Source organism: Pelophylax lessonae (assembly GCF_965119305.1).
Source record: "Pelophylax lessonae genome assembly, chromosome: 3".
Lineage (NCBI taxonomy): Eukaryota > Metazoa > Chordata > Amphibia > Anura > Ranidae > Pelophylax > Pelophylax lessonae.
In genome coordinates this window covers 608,376,419-608,397,502 of record NC_138770.1, presented here as the reverse complement: position 1 = coordinate 608,397,502, position 21,084 = coordinate 608,376,419, and the positions used below count along the sequence as shown (strand labels likewise).

Genomic DNA, 21,084 nt, shown 5'->3' with positions numbered 1-21,084 from the left:
GTATATGTTTGGCATATAACATAGAAAGCTATGTAACAGTTCCAATTTCCAACAATGATACATTAGCACATACCTTCAAGACCTCAACGCAGGCACCACAACATAGATCTACAATGGTATCCCACTACTAAGTACGGTAACTTGCCATAAATATATACAACAGAAGTAATAATAAAGTAGTAGTCTGTCCAAAATTAGGTCCACTGGAGAAAGCCCTTACGGTATCCAACCATAGGGACCATCATTTGTCAAATTTGCTAGGGCACCCTCTGTGTTGAGAAATGTACTCTCAGTATCCTCCATTTGGGTAATCTATTCCATAAATAAAGGTGAATCGGCTGGCTTCCAGTGCCTGAGGATTATTTTGCAGGCTTGAAAGAGAGCTCCAGCTTTGGCCTGTTTAGGGGTATCTTCAACAGGAAGATTATCTAGGATACCTAATAGGCATATTTTGGGATCTTCCTGAATGTTAACCTGAAATACAATGTTAATGGTATTAGGACAGCCGCATCTCTAGTTAAATGGGGTCCCCCCACCGCCAGTTGCTCTTCTTTTGCTGGTTGCTACCTAGGATTGGGTGAGAGGGTTACTGACCCATACATCAGACTTACTTACATTTCAGACTGTGTTCATTCAGGTTCTTCCAATCCTTAGAGACATTATTCTGCATAGGCCCTTCTTGTGTGAATAATACTCCAGTGCCCTTTATTGCTGTAGACTCAGATTGCCATAACTTCCTGCCACCGTGATCCCTGCCTGCAGGTTGTGGAACTGAGTTAACCCTTTGCTCCCTGCTAGGCAGATCCTGTGATTGCATCGACTACAACCCAGCAGAGTGCTTTGTTACTGAGACTGAGCTCGCCTCGTAAAATATATCATACAGATCCACCCTTTTAAAGTGACTTTGCCAACAGCTTCATACCTTAAAGCATTCTGGCCTTTGCATCCTAAAATGACTTTAGGTAATAACTCTGTGTCTTAAAGTGACCTCAGCCCGCAATTCCTCACCTCTTAACCACTTAAACCCCGGAAGATTTTCCCCCACCTTCATGACCAGGCCATTTTTTGCGATACAGCACTGTGTCACTTTAACTGACAATTGCGCAGACATGCAATGCTGTACCCAAATAAAATGTATGTCCCTTTTTCCCACAAATAGAGCTTTCTTTTGGTGGTATTTGATTGCCTCTGCGTTTGTTTGTTATTTTGTGAACGAAAGACTGACAATTTTGAAAAAAAAAAACAATATTTTTTAGTTTATGCTATAAAACATTCCCAAATAAAAAATGTAAAAATCAAATGTAATCATCAGTTTTGGTCAATATGTATTCTGCCACATATTTTTGGTAAAAACAACTCCCAATAGGCGTATATTGATTGGTTTGCACAAAAGTTATAGTGTCTTCAAACTATGCAATAATTTTATGGAATTTATTATTTTTTTTTTTTTACTAGTAATGGCGGCGACCAGCGATTGTTTTTTTTTGAAAGGTGTTTATTTAAATTTTTGCATAACAGTAACAAAAAGAAGACACAAGGGCAACATTGCCCATAAAACAAGTGTAAGGCAAGCATGAAAATTACACAAGGGTATCAGAAGACAACTTTACCTAACACCACAGAAGGGGGGGGGAAGGGGGGGGGAATAGAGGGGGGCCTAACGGCCCAAAACAAGGGGGGGAAGGGGAAAAAATGTAATGCGTACCACAAAGAGCCAGGAGGGCCAAGCAACTGCGAGGCTACACTCCCAACCGGTTGTCACAGAGATGGGGGGGGGGGGGAGGAGAAAGGAACATACCAACAAGACTAACCATACCATACACACCCACACATCCACAATCACACACCATCCCCTACCTCCAGGTACCCACCCCCCAAGATAAGGGGGGGGGGTATAGAACAAACAACTCATGTAATAAAACAAATATAAACCGCATAACATCCGGGGCTACTCAGACTCAGTCGAGAGATAAGCTGGAGGGCAAAGGGGCATCTGCCCAATACGAGTCTTCCACATCAAGCCAGGGCTGCCAGACATTAGTGAACTTTTTAGGACACCCTCTACTCTTATAAATTAGCTTATAAAGCGGAACATCACTGCGCACCAAAGTATAGAACTCCTGTATGGTAGGCGGTTCAGCCCTCCTCCAATGTAACAAAATAAGTTTCCTGGCATAGAACAGTAAGATGCGGAGCAAGATCCTAGGGCGTACACGATGTACAATGTCATTCAACACACCCAGCAGGCCTACCTCAGGAGTAAGAGGGACCGACAGGTGCAGTTTATTAGTAAAAAAGGCAAAAATAGATGTCCAGTAACCTTTAACATGGGGACAGGACCAGAACATGTGGAGCAAGTCCGCAGCAGGACAGCCGCACCTAGGGCAAGCGGCTCCCGGGGCTACCCCCATACGGACCAACTTCTGGGGTGTATAATGCAGATGATGGATAAATTTAAACTGTATTAACCTATTATTCGAACTAATAAGATCCTGAAAACAAACCTCCGTGGCCTCCTCCCATGTCTCCTCTGTCAGGTCGGGCAAGAGCGCGACCCACCGGCCCATGGCCGTTTTAAACGGGTCAGCACCCGCCGCCTGCAGCCTCATATAAAACGTAGTGACCATTTTATTAATCCCTTCAATAGACAATAACAGCTCCATCGGGGATTCCCCGAGCTCCAGGGTCAGTCCCGCAAACTGTGCACGGGCGGCGTGGCGTAATAACAGGTATTTAAAGAAAAAACGGTTGCTCACACCATGGTGGGCCTTCAGGTCATCAAAGGAAACAAAATGAGATGACCAAAAGACGTGAGAGACATGGGTCACCCCAAGTCCAGACCACCAGCCCGAATCCGGATGACCATAGAGCTCGGGGAAGTTGCGATTATCCCATAATGGGGCATTGGGAGACACAGCAGGCGTCCCCACTAACAACTTATTACCAGCATGCCAGGCCAACCACCCTACCTCCATAGGAGAGTTACGGGAGCAGCGTCTAGGGACAGATCTGTGCAGGGCATCCGTAGCCTGTGCCTGCGAGCCATGCATGGCCAATACGAGAATGGTGGAGGAGTTACCCGGAGAATCGCCGAGGCCATCATACAAGTACGTAAGCTGGGACGCAATGAAGTACTTATAGAGGTCTGGACACGCCAGGCCCCCCTGGAATTTGGAGGCCTGGAGAGAGGACCTGGCTATGCGAGGGCGGGAGCCCTGCCAAAAAAAGGAGGTAAGGGCAGAGTCAATTTTGTTGAACAACCGCCTAGGTAGAAAAACTGGGGAAGCCCGAAAAACATAAAGGAATTTAGGTAAGTAAATCATCTTAAAAATGTTAATCCTGCCAATGAGATTCAGTGGCAGTGAAGACCAGGTACGCAACCGAACCTCCATGTGGGCGATAATAGGCTGTACATTCAAAGAGCTATAGACCTGGAGATCCGTGTGTACCCGTATCCCTAAGTATTTAGACGCTGTAGAGAGGGAGACGCCAAAACGCTGTAAAAAACTATAATCCGCGGGTGGGCCAAGCGGAAAAGCCACCGATTTATCCCATCCCACTCTAAGGCCGGACACCCCGCCGAACTCCTCCACCACTCCCAGCAAGGCTTCAAAGGAGGACTCGGTGCCATCCAGATATATGAGGGCATCATCCGCGTACAGCGAAATTTTCTCCTCCAGGCCACCACAAAGGATACCACCCACCGTCACCGTCTGTCGCACCGCCAGAGCCAACGGCTCAATGGCAAGGGCAAACAGTAGCGGCGACAGAGGGCAGCCCTGCCTAGTACCACGGTGGAGGGAAAAGGTCGCAGACACATCCTTATTCGTACAAATTCTGGCTAGCGGCCGTGAGTAGAGCAGACGCACCCATCTGATAAACTGGAGGCCAAACCCCATCTTCGACATAACCTGCCAAAGGAAGTCCCATCTCACAGTATCAAAGGCCTTCCGAATATCGAGAGACAACACCAGGCCACTCCTCGCCTCCTTAGTTGCAGTGTATTGGTGTATATGGAGCCTGCGAATATTATCATACGTGCTCTTCCCAGGCATGAACCCATTCTGATCGGGATGGATAAGGGTAGTTATAGCTTTAGCGAGGCGGGTAGCCAAAAGTTTTGCAAGAATCTTCACATCACTGTTAAGCAGCGAAATGGGTCGATATGAGTCACACAGTAAGCCGTCCTTGTCCGGTTTGGGCAGTACCACGATGAGTGCCTCCCGCATAGATGCCGGGAGTTCACCCTCATCCAGGGCCACCTTATAAAGGTCCCGCAATCTACTGGCAAGATCCCCGGGGTACTCCTGGTACCATTCCGCGGGCAAGCCATCGAGTCCTGGTGTCTTATTAGATGGCAGGGAGCCAATAGCCGTTTCGATCTCCTTAGTTGTCAAAGGAGCGTCCAACATCAGCCTGTGGGCATCGGACAACACCGGAAAGACCAACGAGTCCAAAAACCCCACAAGCTCGGTCTCGTCAACCGCCCCCCGCTCCGAATATAAATCAGAGTAAAAGGAGCGGAATGTCTCATTAATTCGCAGTGGGTCCGCCACTACCGAACCATCAGTCGTTCTAATCTGGGCAATCGATCGGTCCACGTAATCCGCCCGGGAGAGAAAGGCCAGAAGTTTACCATTCTTCCCACTATGTTCATGCAGTCTAGCAGCAAGATACAGTTGCTGTTTACGAGTCATGTCAATCAAGTGTAGTTTAAGGGCCGTATGAGCCCCAACCAGGGCATCCCGGAGCACCGGAGTAGGGTCGGCAGCGTAACGAGCACGCGCAGTAGCCAGGGAGTCTTCCAGCTCACGCAAAGCAGCCCGGCTGGAACAGCGATGGGCCGCGATGCGGGAGATGTAGGCGCCCCGAGTAGAGGCCTTAAAGGCATCCCAGCGGGACCCCGCGGTAGAGGAGTGAGCATTAAATTCCCAGTAGGAATTCATATCCTGGAGGACCAAGTCCCGCAGTTCAGGCGCAGAGACCCATAAAGGGCTGAGCCTCCACGTCCGAAAAGCGACCCTGTGGCCCAACATCAATTCAACCGTAAGTATAGAATGGTCCGAAAGCGTCTGAGCAACGTAGTCCACAGAGTGAACCAAAGGTGTCATGTCAGAGGAAGTCAGGGCATAGTCAAGCCTGGAAAGAGCATTGTACGTTCTAGATTGGCAAGAATAAACCCTCGCCACCGGGTGGCGCAGGCGCCAGACATCAACATAGTTACACGAGGCACACCACTGACTGAACAGCCTAGACTCATGTTGGAGGGGCCGCAAGCGGTCCAGGATAGGGTCCAGGACCGAATTAAAGTCCCCCAACAGGAGAGTAGGAACACAGGGAAATTCAGCCAACCCCACACTCAGGTCCGAGAAGAAGGCAGCCGTAACAGGAGGAGACACGTACACCACCACCAGGAGGAGCTGTACCGCATGTATTTGGCAATGTAAAAATATGTAGCGGCCAAACGGGTCCGTGAGCACCCTGGAACACACAAAGGGCAACCCCTTACGGATCAGTATGGAGACCCCCCTAGCGTAATTAGAGTAAGTGGAGTGGTAGGAACTAGAGACCCAATATTTGTGTAGCGCACGGGTGCGAGAGCCAGTCAGGTGCGTCTCCTGCAAACACAGGACATGCGGCTTATGGCTCTTCAGGAAATCAAACAACATGGCCCTCTTAAATTTTGAGTTCAGACCCCTCACGTTCCAGGAGACACACGTGACCCGTGACATAGATAAATCATCAAATAAGCAATGAAGGGCTGTAAAACCCAACAAACCAAATCCCCAGGTACTGCAGCGTGATCCCGGAGGCAGAGGAAGGCCACAGAAAAACAGTCACACACATACACCTCATACACACAAACACACACCCAACCAAACAGAAAAGACATAAGACAAGAGGGGGGACAGGGCTCACAAAAAGAACAGCCCCAGCCCCCCAGCACACAAACAATCAGGGAGAAAAAAGGAGGGGGGAGGGGGGAAAAAACAAAATAACCCCTCAGAATCCCCTGCCCGGACGCCCAAAAGAAAAAGAACAAAAAAAAACAAACTAGGCGCGGGCTTTATCCCAAAAACTTGTACTGGAAGCGAGAGAACGTGGCCAGCCAGGGTCAGTCGGCTAAGACCAACCTGGGCAATGTCCCCAGCATGTAACCAAAGGAAAGTACACAACTGTAGTGTTCAACAAGTCAAGGGGAAAAAAAAAATGTAGAACAAGGGGGAATCAAAAAACAAGGCAGCCCCTAGCTCTAGGAGGGGGAGCTCCCCTCACCAGAAGGGCTGTAAGGCATCCTAACACTCCCAGAAAAAGAGTCCAAGTGGTCCTGGGCGGGAGACGGCCATCACCAAACTGAACCAAAACAGCATCCGAGAAGACAGATCAGGTATCAGGGGCTCGGTGTCCAGACCCCCGGTCTTGGCGAGGCAGGGACTCCAACCAGGAAACAACAGCAGCAGGAGACTGGAAAAAATGTGCTTTATCTTGATAGGTGACTCGAAGGGTAGCAGGAAACATCATGGAGTATTGCATAGCCCTTTCCCGGAGCATCTGCTTGGCTTGTTGATACTTAGCCCGCAGAGTGCGGACCACAGGAGAGTAATCTGGGTAAAGAGAGACCACCGCATTGTTAATCTTCAGGTTCCCTTTAATCCTGGCAGAATGAAGGATAGAGTCCCTGTCCCTGTAGTTCAGGAAGCGAATTATCACTGTGCGGGGGGGGCTGCCCACAGGGAGAGGCCTACCTGGTACCCTGTGAGCCCGCTCAATCACAAAGCATGCGGACAGGGAATTTTGGCCAAATTCCTCCTGGAACCAGCTTTCCAGGAAGGACACAGGGTCAGACCCCTCAACCCGCTCTGGCAGCCCCACCAGCCGTACGTTATTACGGCGTAAACGGTTTTCCAAATCGTCCATCTTGTCCTCCACACTTTTAAGCCTCTTCCCGCACTGTCTCAAATCAGGGACCAGGGGGTGTACAGTGTCCTCCAAGTCACTAATGCGACGTTCCGTTTCAGTAACCCGGTCCCGGACTTTGCTCATGTCCTGGCGCATGATAGTAATGTCCAGCTTGAGCTCTGCCACCTTCCCCATAAGATCGGAATGATTTACCTTGAGGGCCTGCAGAACGTCCTTCAGGGTGGGTTCCTGCACCGGATCGTCATCCATCCCATCCGCGCTGGGGGACGTCTGGGAGAGAAGCTCCGGAGGAGCCGAGGCACCCGGTGAATGCGGTGGAGAGGCTCCGGATGCCTCCCCAAACAGATCCGGAGTGGAGGCCGGGGAAGGCAGAGGCATGGTGGAGCGGCGGCCATCTTGGCAGGACCGGGTGGTAACGCTCATCCTGGCCGGAGGCTGCTTTTTCCTCTTGCCCATCCACCGAAATGGCAACCGGAGGCACCCAGAACACTGCACCGAACTCCCGCAGCAAGAAAAAACGAAAAAGGAGCGTAGGATTCCAAGGATGGAGCAGGATTACAGCGAGGGGAGCTCAGAGCCGCCAAAAGCACGTCCGCTCACATGTCCCGCTAGCCACGCCTCGACCAGCGATTGTTAGTGGGACTGCGACATTGAGGCGGACAAATTGGACACCCAACTGACACTTTTGACACTTTTTTGGGGACCAGTGACACTAATACAGTGATCACTGCAAAAAAAATGCACTCTCGCTGTATTAATGACACTGGCAGGGAAGGGGTTACTATCAGGGGTAATCAAAGGGTTAAGTGTGCTCCTAGGGAGTGCTATCTACCTGTGTGGGGGATGGCTTAACTGGAGGAGGAAAGAGATCCATGTTCCTGCTTAGCAGGAACACAAGATCTCCATCTTCTTCTATGACAGAATGGCTTGTCTTTCTTGTTTACAAAGACAGACCGTTGTTTTGCATCTCCTGTGAACGCTCAGCGGTCCCGGCGGACATTGCGTCCACTGGACCCACTGATTGGCTCCCGCTGTGTCCAATCACAGGGGGAGCGAGTCGCTGGCGGCAAGCATGCGTGCCCCAGACCCTGTGCACGAAATCACGTACAGGTACAGGATTTCACGCAGGTCTGCCCTGCCACAGTATATCTATGTGGGGCAGTCCAGAAATTGTTAAAGTGATCTGTGTTCACAACCTCATCTCTTAGAGTGTACTGCACCTACCTTCCTGACTTTAGAAAGAACTATCCTATTAATCTCACTTCTTAAAGTGACTGCACCTCCCATGGCACCCCAACAGAAAGGGCCCCAACTAAGCTGGCAGAAGAATCCATTTCCCAGACTGTGTCATACCTAGAGTTACCCTATTAGAAATACTGGTTTGCAGGAAGTCTAACCAGATTCTCAGACCTAAACCTCTCCTGACTGAGAGCTCACAAGTGAGCTAGCCAGTTGATTCTTGTTCTTCCCTACATTTCCCACTTTGGGAGAAATCTTCCAGCCTGAGGGCTATTGTTTATGCTCCTGGTCCTTGCAGGACATAGGAGGCCACGCATTAAAGGGTTTCTTTCACTATTGTATTATCACTATGTTGATTTACTATATTTACTGCTTGATCCTTGAATTGTTATCTTGGTTTGACATTTTCCTTCCATTAATACAATTTGGTCTTTTGGCTTACCACAGTTGGTGTGTATCTTTCTTGTGTTACTACTGGGAGTCTCCCCAGTCAAGATATTCTGGTGGTGTCAGTAGGAGTGGAGCTCTGACTAGAGCTAAAGGAAGAGCAGAAGACCCAATTCTACTAGCAGCTCCTGCAGTGGTAACGCTACACTATACTGTTCAGTAGCAGACATGGATGGACTAAAGGCTGCTGATATAAACACAGATGGGTCACGGGTAGACATGTGCACGCCGGAAATGTTTGTTTAGTTTCAGATGCATTGAAGAATTTAGTTTCATCATATTTGTTATGTTGAACTGATTAGTTTTCAGAATTCGTTTTGTATATTCGCTAGGCTTTTTCCGAAGTTTGCTATATATTCGTTTTCGGCTTCAATATTTCAGGTGGATTCGTTATTCATGTATTGAAACTATTCGTAAGGATTCAACATTTTCGTACGCAATTGTCACGGTCTAGACTGCAGATTGTTTGTGAAATTCTTACCTCCTTGCTGTAGGGTTCTGCTAGATCTGTGACTCCATTTCACATGCGGTGTTTGGCTTCTCTGTTCACCTATGGGCGTCACCTGCTTCACTGTGGGTTTATATCCTTTTCCCTTCTGTTACTTCCTGGGTAACCTTCCTATATATACACATGTGCTCAATGCAGTGCTCCTTGCCTGAGCAACTTCCCAGTTCTCTGAGCGCCTGGGTATTACTACCTGTATAGCCTGTATCTGAATACCCATGTACAAATCCCAGCCTCGGCTTGTTTCCTGTTTTTTTTTCCTTCAGTCTCCTATTGTACTCTGCACTTACTAAGTGGAGTCCACATTCCCAGCTGGGCATACCTGGAGGCTGCGACTTGGTTCCATCTTGCTGCAAGGCCATCCTCACCATCTGGGGCCCTGGTGAAGAAGCAGGCTGGGGCTTAAACTCTGTGCCTTGGGGAACCCCGAGTTGGTGAGCTACAAGGGCTCACTATTACAGACTCTTGACAGCAATGGAATACATAATGTAAAAATCGGTTGCCCCAGATTTTTCAAACCTAAGAATTGCATTAGACTGTGGAACTAAACTGACTGTGACAATTGCAAATCCGATTTAAATCACAAATTTACTTTTACAAAACCCTACAGACAAAGACTCGGACTGAGGACACTCTGTCTGTGTGACAACACCCTGCCTGGGGGGTTCCCTTATATACATCCCTGCTAGTTCAATCCACCAAGAGAAATGGCATGAGCTGACTGGACAATATCAACTGGCGTCATGTGCATCCGAAATTAAAGAACGAAATTCAGATCCATTCGTTATCCAAATCCGAATTATCAAACTAATTTGAAAATTGAATTAATTTCCCTATAAACCCAAACTACTATCACATCATGTGACATCATCCGAATAAAACAAATGCATTTGTTAATTTTGTTATAACTTTTTACAGATTCATTGATATTCCTTTATCCTATGATGTTACTATGTCCATTTAGAGATTCGTATACATCCAAAACTTTGAAAATGAAAATCAATTCATAACTAAACAAAACGCACATGTCTAGTCACTGGTGCATCATTGATTTTATATCTCCATACAGTATTGTTTTCTTATTAACTTACACATTATAGATTTGCAGATTTAGCAAATGTGGATTCAAAAACAATATAAAACTAGCTTGAATTTTCCCATAAAGAAGTATTATCACATTGTAAAAATCTTAGATGGATCCCCAAAGGGGCCAAGATCATATAATGTATCATCCCGTCCTCATTCACTGCCCCTTGTGCATTAAAAAGATAATTATATTTATCTTTGTGCTGCAGACCGACCGCTGGCTAAAACCCAGTTTATGTGTATTCCTATAAGGGAGCTACAGCACAGCACTGTAGCCACTGCACCCTCTCTCTGTAAAAACGATTATCAGGCGTAGGTGTTTCAGTCTGCTGTCCCTTACATAGCACTGACTTTAAATAGTTTATATAACTTCCTCCTTAGCATCATTTGTTGCCTGGATGTGCCTGAGGTAAGCATCTCTAATCCAGCGTGTACCTCCTGCCAGAGACTAACAATGTCAATTAGCCCTCATTAAATATTAGTCTTGTTACAATGGTATCTAAAAGTCTGAGGGATATATTAAGCAGTAAGTAAACATGTTGTCCCTGAAGTTGGTATGTTCTGTTGGGAAACCTTGGGTCCTGCCATTTATGTGGATGTTATTTGACACGTACCACCTACCAAACAAAGTTTCTGACCAAGTACACCACTTAGCCTCGGTTCACACTAGGGCGACCTGTGAGGCGACCTGGTCGCCTCACAGGTCGCCGCAGGTCGCCTCCCATAGGGAAGCTGCGGACCCGTTCTAATAGGAGCGACACAAGTCGCTCCGACCTAGAAAAAGGGTCCGGAGCTTCTTTGGGGCGACCAGGAGGCGACCGCCATAGACTTCAATGTTATGAAGTCCGTGGCGGCCGCTCCGAGGTCGCGGCGCGCTGCTCGCACCGCGATCTCGGAGGTCGCCCCTGGAAGTAGCGTCGCGGTAGTGTGAACCGGCACTTAAAGTGATTGTAAAGTCTTGTTTTTTTTTTTTAATAAAAAAACAAACATGTCATACTTACCTCCTCTGTGTAATGGTTTTGCACAGAGCAGCCTGGACCCTCCTCTTCTCAGGTCCTTCTTCGGCTCTCCTGGCCCCTCCCTTTAAGTGCCCCCAAAGCAAGCAGCTTGCTATGGGGGCACCCGAGCCTAGTCACAGCTCCGTGTATCTATTCTGACACGGAGCTGTGGTTCGGCCCCGCCCTTCTCTCTCCTCATTGGCTAACTGACTTTGATTGACAGCAGCGGGAGCCAATGGCCCGCTGCTGTGTCTTAGCCAATGAGGAGGGGAGTTCCGGACGGCTATGACAGATGTGGACATCACTGGATCGAGAGGGGTTTCCGGTAAGCATTGGGGGGCTGAGGGGAGCTGCTTCTGCACACAGAAGGTTTATGCATTAAGATAAAAACCTTCTGCCTTTAAAACTCCTTTAATTGAAAAAAGTGTCCCAGAGTGCACTCTGTGATTATACCTCTGGATGTGGATATGCATTAATTTTCCTGAGCAGGTCAACCCTGGAAGGAGTTTGTATAATACCTGGCGCCTAACTAATTTAAGCTGGCTAATGTTGGGACTCATCTGTACGGTGGTGCACTTAAAGTGGTTGTAAACCCTTACATATACCCAGTGAAGTGACTAACCACAGGTGATACACAGAGATGAAACAAACCCTCCTGCATAAGTTGTACCTGTTTAGCTACATCCCTCTCTTCTCTAAATCTGTTTGAAGTCAATAATTTATACTGCTTGTCTGAGCTTTCGGAACGTGGGGGGGGGGGGAGGAGCTGACACCCTGTAGAGCTCAGTAAAAGTTGGTTCCCCATTCACACAGGAACAGAGCTGATGCTGTCTATGACAGGTCTTTTGCTGCTGCTCCCCACCCCTGTCACCTTTTTACCTTTTTTGGTATCGGGAAAACCTGTCAGAACTTATTGCAGATACCAGAAGAGAAAGGCAGCAGACAGAAATGAACCCTTAGGGGTTGATTTACAAAAGACCAATAGACTGTGCAGATTCTCCTGAGGAAGTCACGTGGTATCGTGACGTAATGCGTATGGCGTACACCGAGGCGAAATACCGGAAGTGACATTACGGGACGCAGGAATAGGTCCCACGGCTCCACGAGCATACAGATCTGAGTGATTTTAAATGTAAGTGGCTACATTTGTTTGAAAAATAAATTTTAAAGCACACTACACTATGATGGCCCCATTATTTCACTGAAATTACATACGAGGCAGAGGAATGAATACCCTCGTTTAAGGAGAACCCACAGTCCCCCAGAGAATCTAGAGTGGTGCCACGCTGGGACAGGAGTGGAGGAGTTACACTGACCCTGGCAATAATACTACAGGCGTATTATTGGCAAAATTAAGGTGAGCGGTTAGTGCACCTAGAAAAGCCAGCACTGAAGAACACCTTTACTCACGATTTCCTGATGTGGAGGAGATGTGTGAAAGCGATTGAATACAAAGCAATACTGGGAAATTATCACTTATAAATTGGACACTATAACACGTTTTCGTTTATGGAATGCTTTTGGAATATTATATATTTGTGAAGAGTACACCGATTGATTTATTTGCACTAATATAAGTACTTGTACTTCATAAAGAATTGGATAATTGCACAAATCCACAAATCTGAGTTACAATAGGAGCACTTTATATTTATTAATTGATTTGCACATATTCACTTTGCACATACAATATATTTTTCTGATTATTTTAATTACTGATTATTGCTTTAGATATTTTAAGTTTTAACACTAAGATTGATGAATTGAATATTGCACAATAACATTATCCCCCTCTTGAATAAGTACAATATTTATCTACTTATTTATTTATTCATGAACTAAACATTAGAACTTGTTGACTTTAAACTAGAAACTTATATTTATATTTATATGATATACCAATTCGCATCTTTCACCCTTGAAGCGCAGTACTCCCCCTATACTAATTGCAAAATGCAGCTGCACTCTGCAAGAGCAGTTGCTCCAGAGTTTAGTAAATGAGCAGAAGCTCTGCTGACTTCCATCATCCAATCAGTGCAAGCAAAAATGCAGATTTTTTATTTTCCTTGCATGTGTTTTGGTATTCTTTGCAAAGTCCTTTACCTCATTTATTAAGCTCTGAAGCAACTGCTCTTGCAGAGTGCACAGCCTATTTGGCTTTAGCAAATCCACCCCTGTGTGTTCTGGATTGAGACAAGTACACACTATAGAGGAATACGCTTTGTTCATATTTCAGAGGTTTACAACCACTTTAACTACCGTCTCTGCATGTTAAGGCATCTAGAAAACATTGATCCCCATCCTGATAGGCTATCAGCAGTAAGGATCACACACACCAGTGACTCACCTGTCCGGGCAGAGCAGTGGATCTTGCTCTGGATGCTTGGGTGTTTGGCAGTCCCTCTGGCTCTCTCTGCTCTCCTTCCCTGTTTACCAGGATTTGTGGATGTTGAAACTTTTTTGCTGCATTCCAGAGAACACATCCCAGTGTTCCATGCGGCTGTTTTGTTATCCAGTCTCCTCCTCACAGGCTCTCCACAGCTGCTGCCAGGAGGGAGGAGAAGGGGATTTCACATACAGATATCAGCAGAGCAAGATTTTGGGAAAATGCATTTCCTCAGCCTCCTCTCCTTAGTGATCAGCCTGCAATTTTGCAAGAAGGTCACAAGATAAAAGGCTGCAGCAGTGACTGATCTGTGTAAAGCATTTGTGAACACAGACAGGAACTCTATACACTTGGATTTTAATAGTTCTGCCATGGTGTAGCCATTATCTCAAACTAGGGAGTAGATATAAACCCTACTGCCTTAAAGTGGACCTTCAATTATGAGCAACACTTCTCCTCCCTACCTCTTTAATAATTGGAACTTTTTAAAAATACGTTCATTTCTTTATTTATTTATTGTATAGAAGGGGTAGGGAATTGGCGCTGCCCAATAGGGATATAGAGTGGTATTAAAGCGGAGTTCCGGGCACAAAAACAAACTTTTTTTTTTGTGCCCATCCGCTTGGTCTCCCTCACCTGAAAAGGAATTGGATAGTTAGGCATTTTTTTTTTTCACTCACCTTGTAATTGGAGATTGAATATACTCACCTATTCTCTACTTCTTCCCTCGGTGCTGCGGCTCCGACGTCACTTCCTGTCTTGCGATGATTCCTGGGAGCTGAACGTCATCGCTCCCAGGAATCAATGCGACGGCACCGGCCCCGCTCGTCACTTCCGGGGCGACGCCGCATTCCCTGCTAAACAGCTTCTGGGCATGCCGCACCGGAAGTGACGAGAGGGGCCAATGCAGGCGCATTCTGGGACAAGAAGACACGGAAGAGGACGCCGAAGAGGATCGCGCTGCCCACAACAGAGATGGCAACGCTGGAGAAGAAGTTTTAAAAGTGAGTATTTCTTCTAAAAGGTAAGTGCGAACTGGGACAGATCAGAGGCTAGCCATTGTGGAATGTACTAGCCCTGACTGTCCCGGGGGTATGTTTGTTGAAAAATGGTTTCTGTGCCCGGAACTTCGCTTTAATATCTATTCAATGAAACGTATGTTCCTGATAGACCCAGAATCATAAATATATAAATATGTGTAAAAGTATATATAAATTTATATAAGAAAAATATAAATATTATAAAACCATTATTATTAAGCAATAATCAATAAATAAAAACCACCAATATCAATCACAATACAAAATATAAATATATAAAGTGCTGGGTGATATAAGGTGCAATAAATATGTGATATTATGCAAAGAGGTGAAGGATACTTGTATCAATATTTATAAACACATATTGTATACATATGTTAAACCAGGTGACAATGGTGATTAGTTATATCCAGTATATATGTATATAGTGCTTGCTATACATGGAAGTGTAAAGAAAGAGGTGAAGAATTGGATGTGCAGTGTTTCACTAGATGTGAACAAGTGATTGGTGTATATTTGATACCAATATGCCAAATAATCAAAAGCAGATGGGGGAGGAGCTAGGTGCAAGAAATAAAACCTGCACATAGACAGGACTATTTGATATTTAAAAATGTTTTTAGCAACAAAATAGGAAAGTCCGTGTATAAAGGTGCTCAATCTTCTAGTGGCAGTGTTCAGATTTCTTCGTGCACTAGAAAAAGTGCTCAAAATAATGGGTGTAATGGATTTGCACTCACCAGAGTTAAGGTATTTTCTAGCTGTATACCTCAGCATAGGGATAAGATCTCCTAGGGGTCCTCTGCTTCCTTGTAGCTCTGTGATAGAGGGAGAGGGAGGGGACCGTGCTGTACTCCGGTATCAGCTATCCTAAGGTTATGCTCCGGTATTGCAGTGTGTGAAAATAAACAAAGGGGGACAAATAGTGTAATCCCGTTTTGCAAGGTTTATTATACAAAGTAGGGAAAGGTACTCACAATTTCCATATAAAAATCTAGCATATACGATGTTTCCCTCACGGGGGAGAAAACAAGCAAAAGAACCGGCGTCCATCGTTGATGATACTCTGGAACGCACTGAGATGTATCGTCATGTCTGTCCTCTTCTCCTGAGATTTACTCTCATGGCTGCCCTCACCTCCTGAGATGTACAGTTATGGCTGTCCTCACTTCCCGAGATGTACTCTTATGTCTGGCCTCACTTCCTAAAAATGTACTGTCATGTCTGTCCTCTCCTCCTGAGATGTACCATCGGCTGGATAGTGGAGTCCTGGAGGGAGGGGACGGCTGCCACCTCCTCTGTGGAGGTGCCATGGGCCTCATGTAGTCGACCTGAGAACCTAAAGAGAGCTAGAGAGGAACTGAGCTTTAACCCCTTCCATACATGTGGCAGTATGGTTCAAGCAGTTCAGCTGCTTCCACAAGCAACCTGGTGAGGCCAAGTGAGAGTTGTCCTTATCCAATTTACATAGTTCCAGTTGGAACTCCAGTTGTAGTATCCCACTATTCCCTTCTCCAAAATAAACACTAAAAACCAACACCCCTGGACTGTTTATTGAACAACGAGCCATTGGTAGTAAAGACGAATGTGTGAACTGTACCCTTAGTGACTGTGTGCTGGTAATCAGAGGAGGCTCAACAAGTTATCTTACAGTAAGCCCTGTGGGAAGAGTGCTACATTTAGGGGTGTCCCTAAATGTAGTTGCTACTGCTTAGTATTTGCCCAAGTAACGTTATGTCTTCTCAAGCAGGGTACAGGATTGTCAGTGGAGAAAGTAATTTCTGCTCTACAGTGATCAGTGCAAGTGGGATTCTAAGTCATGTTTACAGCAGTGATTGCTATCGGCAATGACCAGACATTTACCTAGGAATCAATATGTCTTCTCAAGTAAAGTGCGGGAGTGTCGATGGAGAAAGGGTGTGCTGTATTGTAGGAGAAAATTGTGTCCGCTTTACAGTAATCAGTGCAAGTGTGCTTTCAAGTTATGGTCAAGAAAGCAGTGACCCGGGACGCGGGGATTGGCGCGTCAGGGGTTGTGTTGGCACATGTGCTGTGGAAGAAAATGTATGCCGTGCAGTCCGTAACAGCAGGACAATTTCTAACAGCAGTGAGGGAGTTCAGTTGGCTTATGAGTGGAAAAGTGCAACCTGAAGCTCAAGTACAGACAGAAGAGGCAGATGTATGTGTATCTGTGGCAGGGAACACAATCTGCATTACAGTACCATTTGTGCAGGCTGGGCAGTGTTATGGCAGCAGCAAAGGGGTTACTGCATTGCGCCGGAAAGAATGTGCTCAAGAGATCTGCCTTGCAGGAGGAGCCACCTCCGGAGAGTCAGCTAGTCTTGGGCCGTGGGAGGAGTCCCCATCTGCGAGCCACCAATCCAAGTGGAGGAAGTGAGCTGAAACGTCACTTCCTCTGTCAGGTGTAGCTGAGGAGCAAAGACTGAGTGGGACTGGGGAACTAAAGAGAGAAGAATTCCTACGTGTTCCAGTTCGCTCAGTGAAGAGACAGAGGCAGCAGTCGTTCGCATGCAATGCACCAGGAACTCGGGGTTCTGTGAAGCCAAAGCCACTAGGGTCCCAGACCTGTCCCTGCCTTGCACCTATGCCTGGGCTCGGGCAGAGAACAAAGCCTACTCCAGTCTGAGTGGAGACCCTGTATACCCCACCTGGCAGAGGAGACAGGAAAAAACTTCCCAGGTTCTCACGTTTCCAACGCCTTGTCCAAAGGACGGTGGCCATGGAGTATGGATACGATTATCCATATGCTCCCTGGGAGATAATGGAAGAAATCGAGAGTAGGAGAGGGGCTTGATGTGAAGAAGCCGTCTGGGACTTTTTATATGTCCCCAAGCCACACCGGAACCAATCCAAGTCTCAGTTTTGGGACACCTTCCTGTCCATTAAGGCAAATTGGAACCTGGGGCGGTCCATCTACATTGATCAGGTAGAGGTCAACTGCCCAGATGGAGAAGGCTAAGCCTTGGGCCATCAGTATTCTATGTCCTGAGGGAAAGACTGTCAGCATACCTCATCCTGACCACTCATACTGAGTGTGCTTTCTCACATCCAAGTTCCGAAATAAGCACTAAACACCAACACCCCTGGACTGTTTATTGAGCAACGAGCCATTGTGAATAGGGACGAATGTGTGAATTGTACCCTAAGTGACTGTGTGCTGGTAATCAGAGGAGGCCCAACAAGTCACCATACAGCAAGCCCTACGGGGACAGTGCTACACACATTTTTAAATTACTTTAAGCCTTGGTTCACGCTATTGCATATGCAAGTGCACCCGTGGGTTAATTTCACTCTCAGGCATCATGTGTAGGGCATCATTTCAAGGGGCAGCCCTACCTGTGAGAAACACAGGGAAAAAAGACCCATTTTATAAAGCACAGAACTGCATGGTGTGTGGGAAAACTCAAGCATTTGCAGATGCGTGGAGAAGGGGGGGGTGCTATTAGGAATTAATGGCACCCCTGCTCATCTGCTGAAGGGCAGCACTATGCTGACAACCAACACAGAGCTTAGGGCTGGGATTGTACACAGCTGATCAGCAGCTCCCGGCCTTGAATGATTGGCTTGCTGACAGGCTCGCACCGTAAACCCAGAAGCAGGCAGCAATGTACGGGTGTGTTGCTTTGCCTGTTCGGGCGGCCAATCTCTAGTACACAGGGCCAGCAGTCCACAAGTGGTTAAAGTAGTATTAAAGCAGTAATAAATCCAAATAAACATTAATTATATTTCAGTGTACCAGTTCTAAGGCCTCATGCACACTGGGTGTTTGCTTAGCTCTTCCGAATGCCTTTTCTCCTGCTAGGAGAAAAGCAGCATTTAAAATCCGCCTAAAATTGCAGCCTGTAAATGTGTTTAGACGTGTTTTGGCACATCAAGCATTCATTAATTTCATTGGCCATACTATTAATCTATTGTGGTCATTGAAACTAATGCTCAAACACTAAACTAACCTAGAGCTTAGGCACAATTATGCGCATCGGGCTCTTTTTGCCTAAATGCTCCCATTCTGAAGGTGCAGGTAGTGTTTTTTTTTCTTCCTCTAAACACCTGTGATGCCTATGTGTGCAAGGACACATAGGCTAACATGGAAGGGTATTTAGAAGCAGCATAAAAAGTCAAACGCCCTTAAAAGTGGCATTTGCTGTGATGACGCGTTTCGCGTGCATGCGCTTTGTCAAACACGTACTCACTGCAACATAAGAGCTTGTGTCCCATGCTGGTCCCCACATGCGTCTATCTTCCATTCCATATTTCTGGCTGCCGCCCCGTAGTGACGTCATCTAGACGTGCCAGCTTTCCCCGGCTTGGCTCCCCGGTCCATTTTAAACTACCTGCTGCTAAACCCACAGTGACGAGGCTGCATTTCTTTGTGCATCTGTTTGTTAGCAGTGTGGTCAGGCAGCCATGCAAGGAGTAGGCAAGCTGTTGTTTTGCTAGCTCAGCAACCAAGCCACAAGTAAGAACGGGACCAAGTGCCCCATGCACTAGGTGCCCTGGGGGATGTCACACAGATTTAAACAAATTATAGTGATATTTCCTCTTTTAAAAGGTTCCCACTGCAATTCGTAAGTGCACAAAATGCAGAGCAAGCCATTGCGTGTTTTGGAATACAGTCCAAATAATAGAGATGTCAAAAACCTATTTTTAAAGGGAAAGATATAAAACACAAGGAAGACATAAATACTATGTATTACAATAGAACATTTAAACAAGCACAACACATGATCCAGCACAAGAGGAAAACGCACTTAAAGCAGAGCTTAATCCAAAAGGGGAAGTTCCGCTTAAAGTACTCCTCCCCCCTCCTATGACACATTTAAAGTGTCATTTTTTTTTGGGGGGGGGGAGCGGGTAACTAGTTTTGACAAGTACCTGCTCCGACTTCCGCTGGGACCACCTAGACGATCCGAGTGAAAGTTCTCCTCTCCCCCTCCCTCCCTGCAATCTTCTGGGACACGTCACAGGTCTGAGAAAATTGCCAACCATTCGGTCACAGCCGAGTACCAAGAGCCGGCGAGAGGAGAGGGAGAGAAACAAGGGTACGGGCGGCCACATCGCTGGATTCTGGGACAGATGAGTCTTATTAAAAGTCAGCACTCAGCAGCTACACTTATTGTAGCTGGTGACTTTTATAAAATACAAAAATGACTTGAGCTCTGCTTTAAACAACATGCAGTTTAAAGTGTGAATGGGTCCTGAATGTAGGTGTCAAAGCTGATCTATGGTCAAAATGTACCATCATGTATAGCACTTACCCTCGTAGGAGCTGTGATCAGTTCTCTGTTCTGCCACAAATCTGTAAATTGATCTGTCCCTTATGACACACCTGGTTAATCATTTGTAGGCTGCGCACACCTGTATAACTTTGGTAGAAGTACACTACCAGGAAATAGGCCACAAGTTATAATTGATGTGATTACTAGGCTATAATATGGCAATTAACCCAGAGCACAATAACGCTAAACCAGCAACATAAGCAGCATTGATAAAGAACAGTATGAACAGTGAAAAGGTATAAATGGCAATGAGAAGTCTAACGGCTACTCTCTGCAACAATTGATCAAAAAAAAAAAAAGAAATAAAAAGTGTTCCAGAGTGTGCTCCCTGGATGTATGTATATGTGAATTTTCCTGAGTGGGGTACTACTGGAAGGTAGTTGTAAAGTACCTGGCACCAAACTCACAACTTAAGCCCGCTAACATTGGGGCCCGATCTTTACAATGGTACACTTGTTACTGTCTCTTTAAGGCTGCATGCAGTAAATGGCTATTGGGGCTGCTAAGTAAAAGTGTAGTCTCCTCTGGCAATGGACTGCTAAACAGTGGTGAAGTAAGCACAGTTGATTCTGCTCACCAATCCTGGCACACAGCGAATCCTTTACTAAACACTTGGTGGTCTGCTGGATCTGTATTTTCCTCTGCAGCGCAACACTTCCTGACTACAATTCTCCCATCAATTGCTACCACATCGTCATTTCTCCTTGCCACTCACAGACTCCAGGCGGGGATGGGGGAGATTAGGAAAATCTACACACAGCCACTCTGGACAGAAGTGCAGTGCTCCAGTTCTCACAGGATCATGTAGCCAGCAGAGTACCTAGCTACATACTCCCTCCACTAAAGAACATTTGATCCCTAAAGAAAGGGCTGAATCATCTATGGCCTGTTGCATAACTTGAAATGAACAGTTGGAGGTAAATTTAGGTTAACACTTACACAAAAGCAAATAAATAGCATTCAAACAAGAACCTGGCAAGGGAATGTAAGATTCTGGTACCTCTGGTACCCTTATTTTCCATTTTCTTTCAATAGGCGTCCCACCTTTCTAATTAGGTGGTACGCATACACCTTTAAGACGGATGACGTCATCGCCGAGCGCCGCAGAGCGGCTATTTCAACCGCCGGCGTTCTCTCTCACGTTGTTCGTTCAACCTGCCTGTGT

General features: G+C 46.4%; 1 long non-coding RNA gene across 2 annotated transcripts in view; it reads right to left on the bottom strand.

The window, feature by feature from the left end:
* Window positions 1-19,975, bottom strand: part of LOC309551784 — a 26,850-nt gene extending 6,875 nt beyond the window's left edge. Inside the window, exon 1 of one of the 2 annotated variants that reach the window (XR_014225109.1) lies at window positions 19,899-19,975. This is a non-coding gene — a long non-coding RNA (uncharacterized lncRNA). Of the gene's footprint in view, window positions 1-13,543; window positions 13,742-19,898 lie in introns of those variants that run through there. The other variant, XR_014225110.1, reaches the window with a different exon arrangement.
* Between the last annotated feature and the right edge of the window lie 1,109 nt (window positions 19,976-21,084).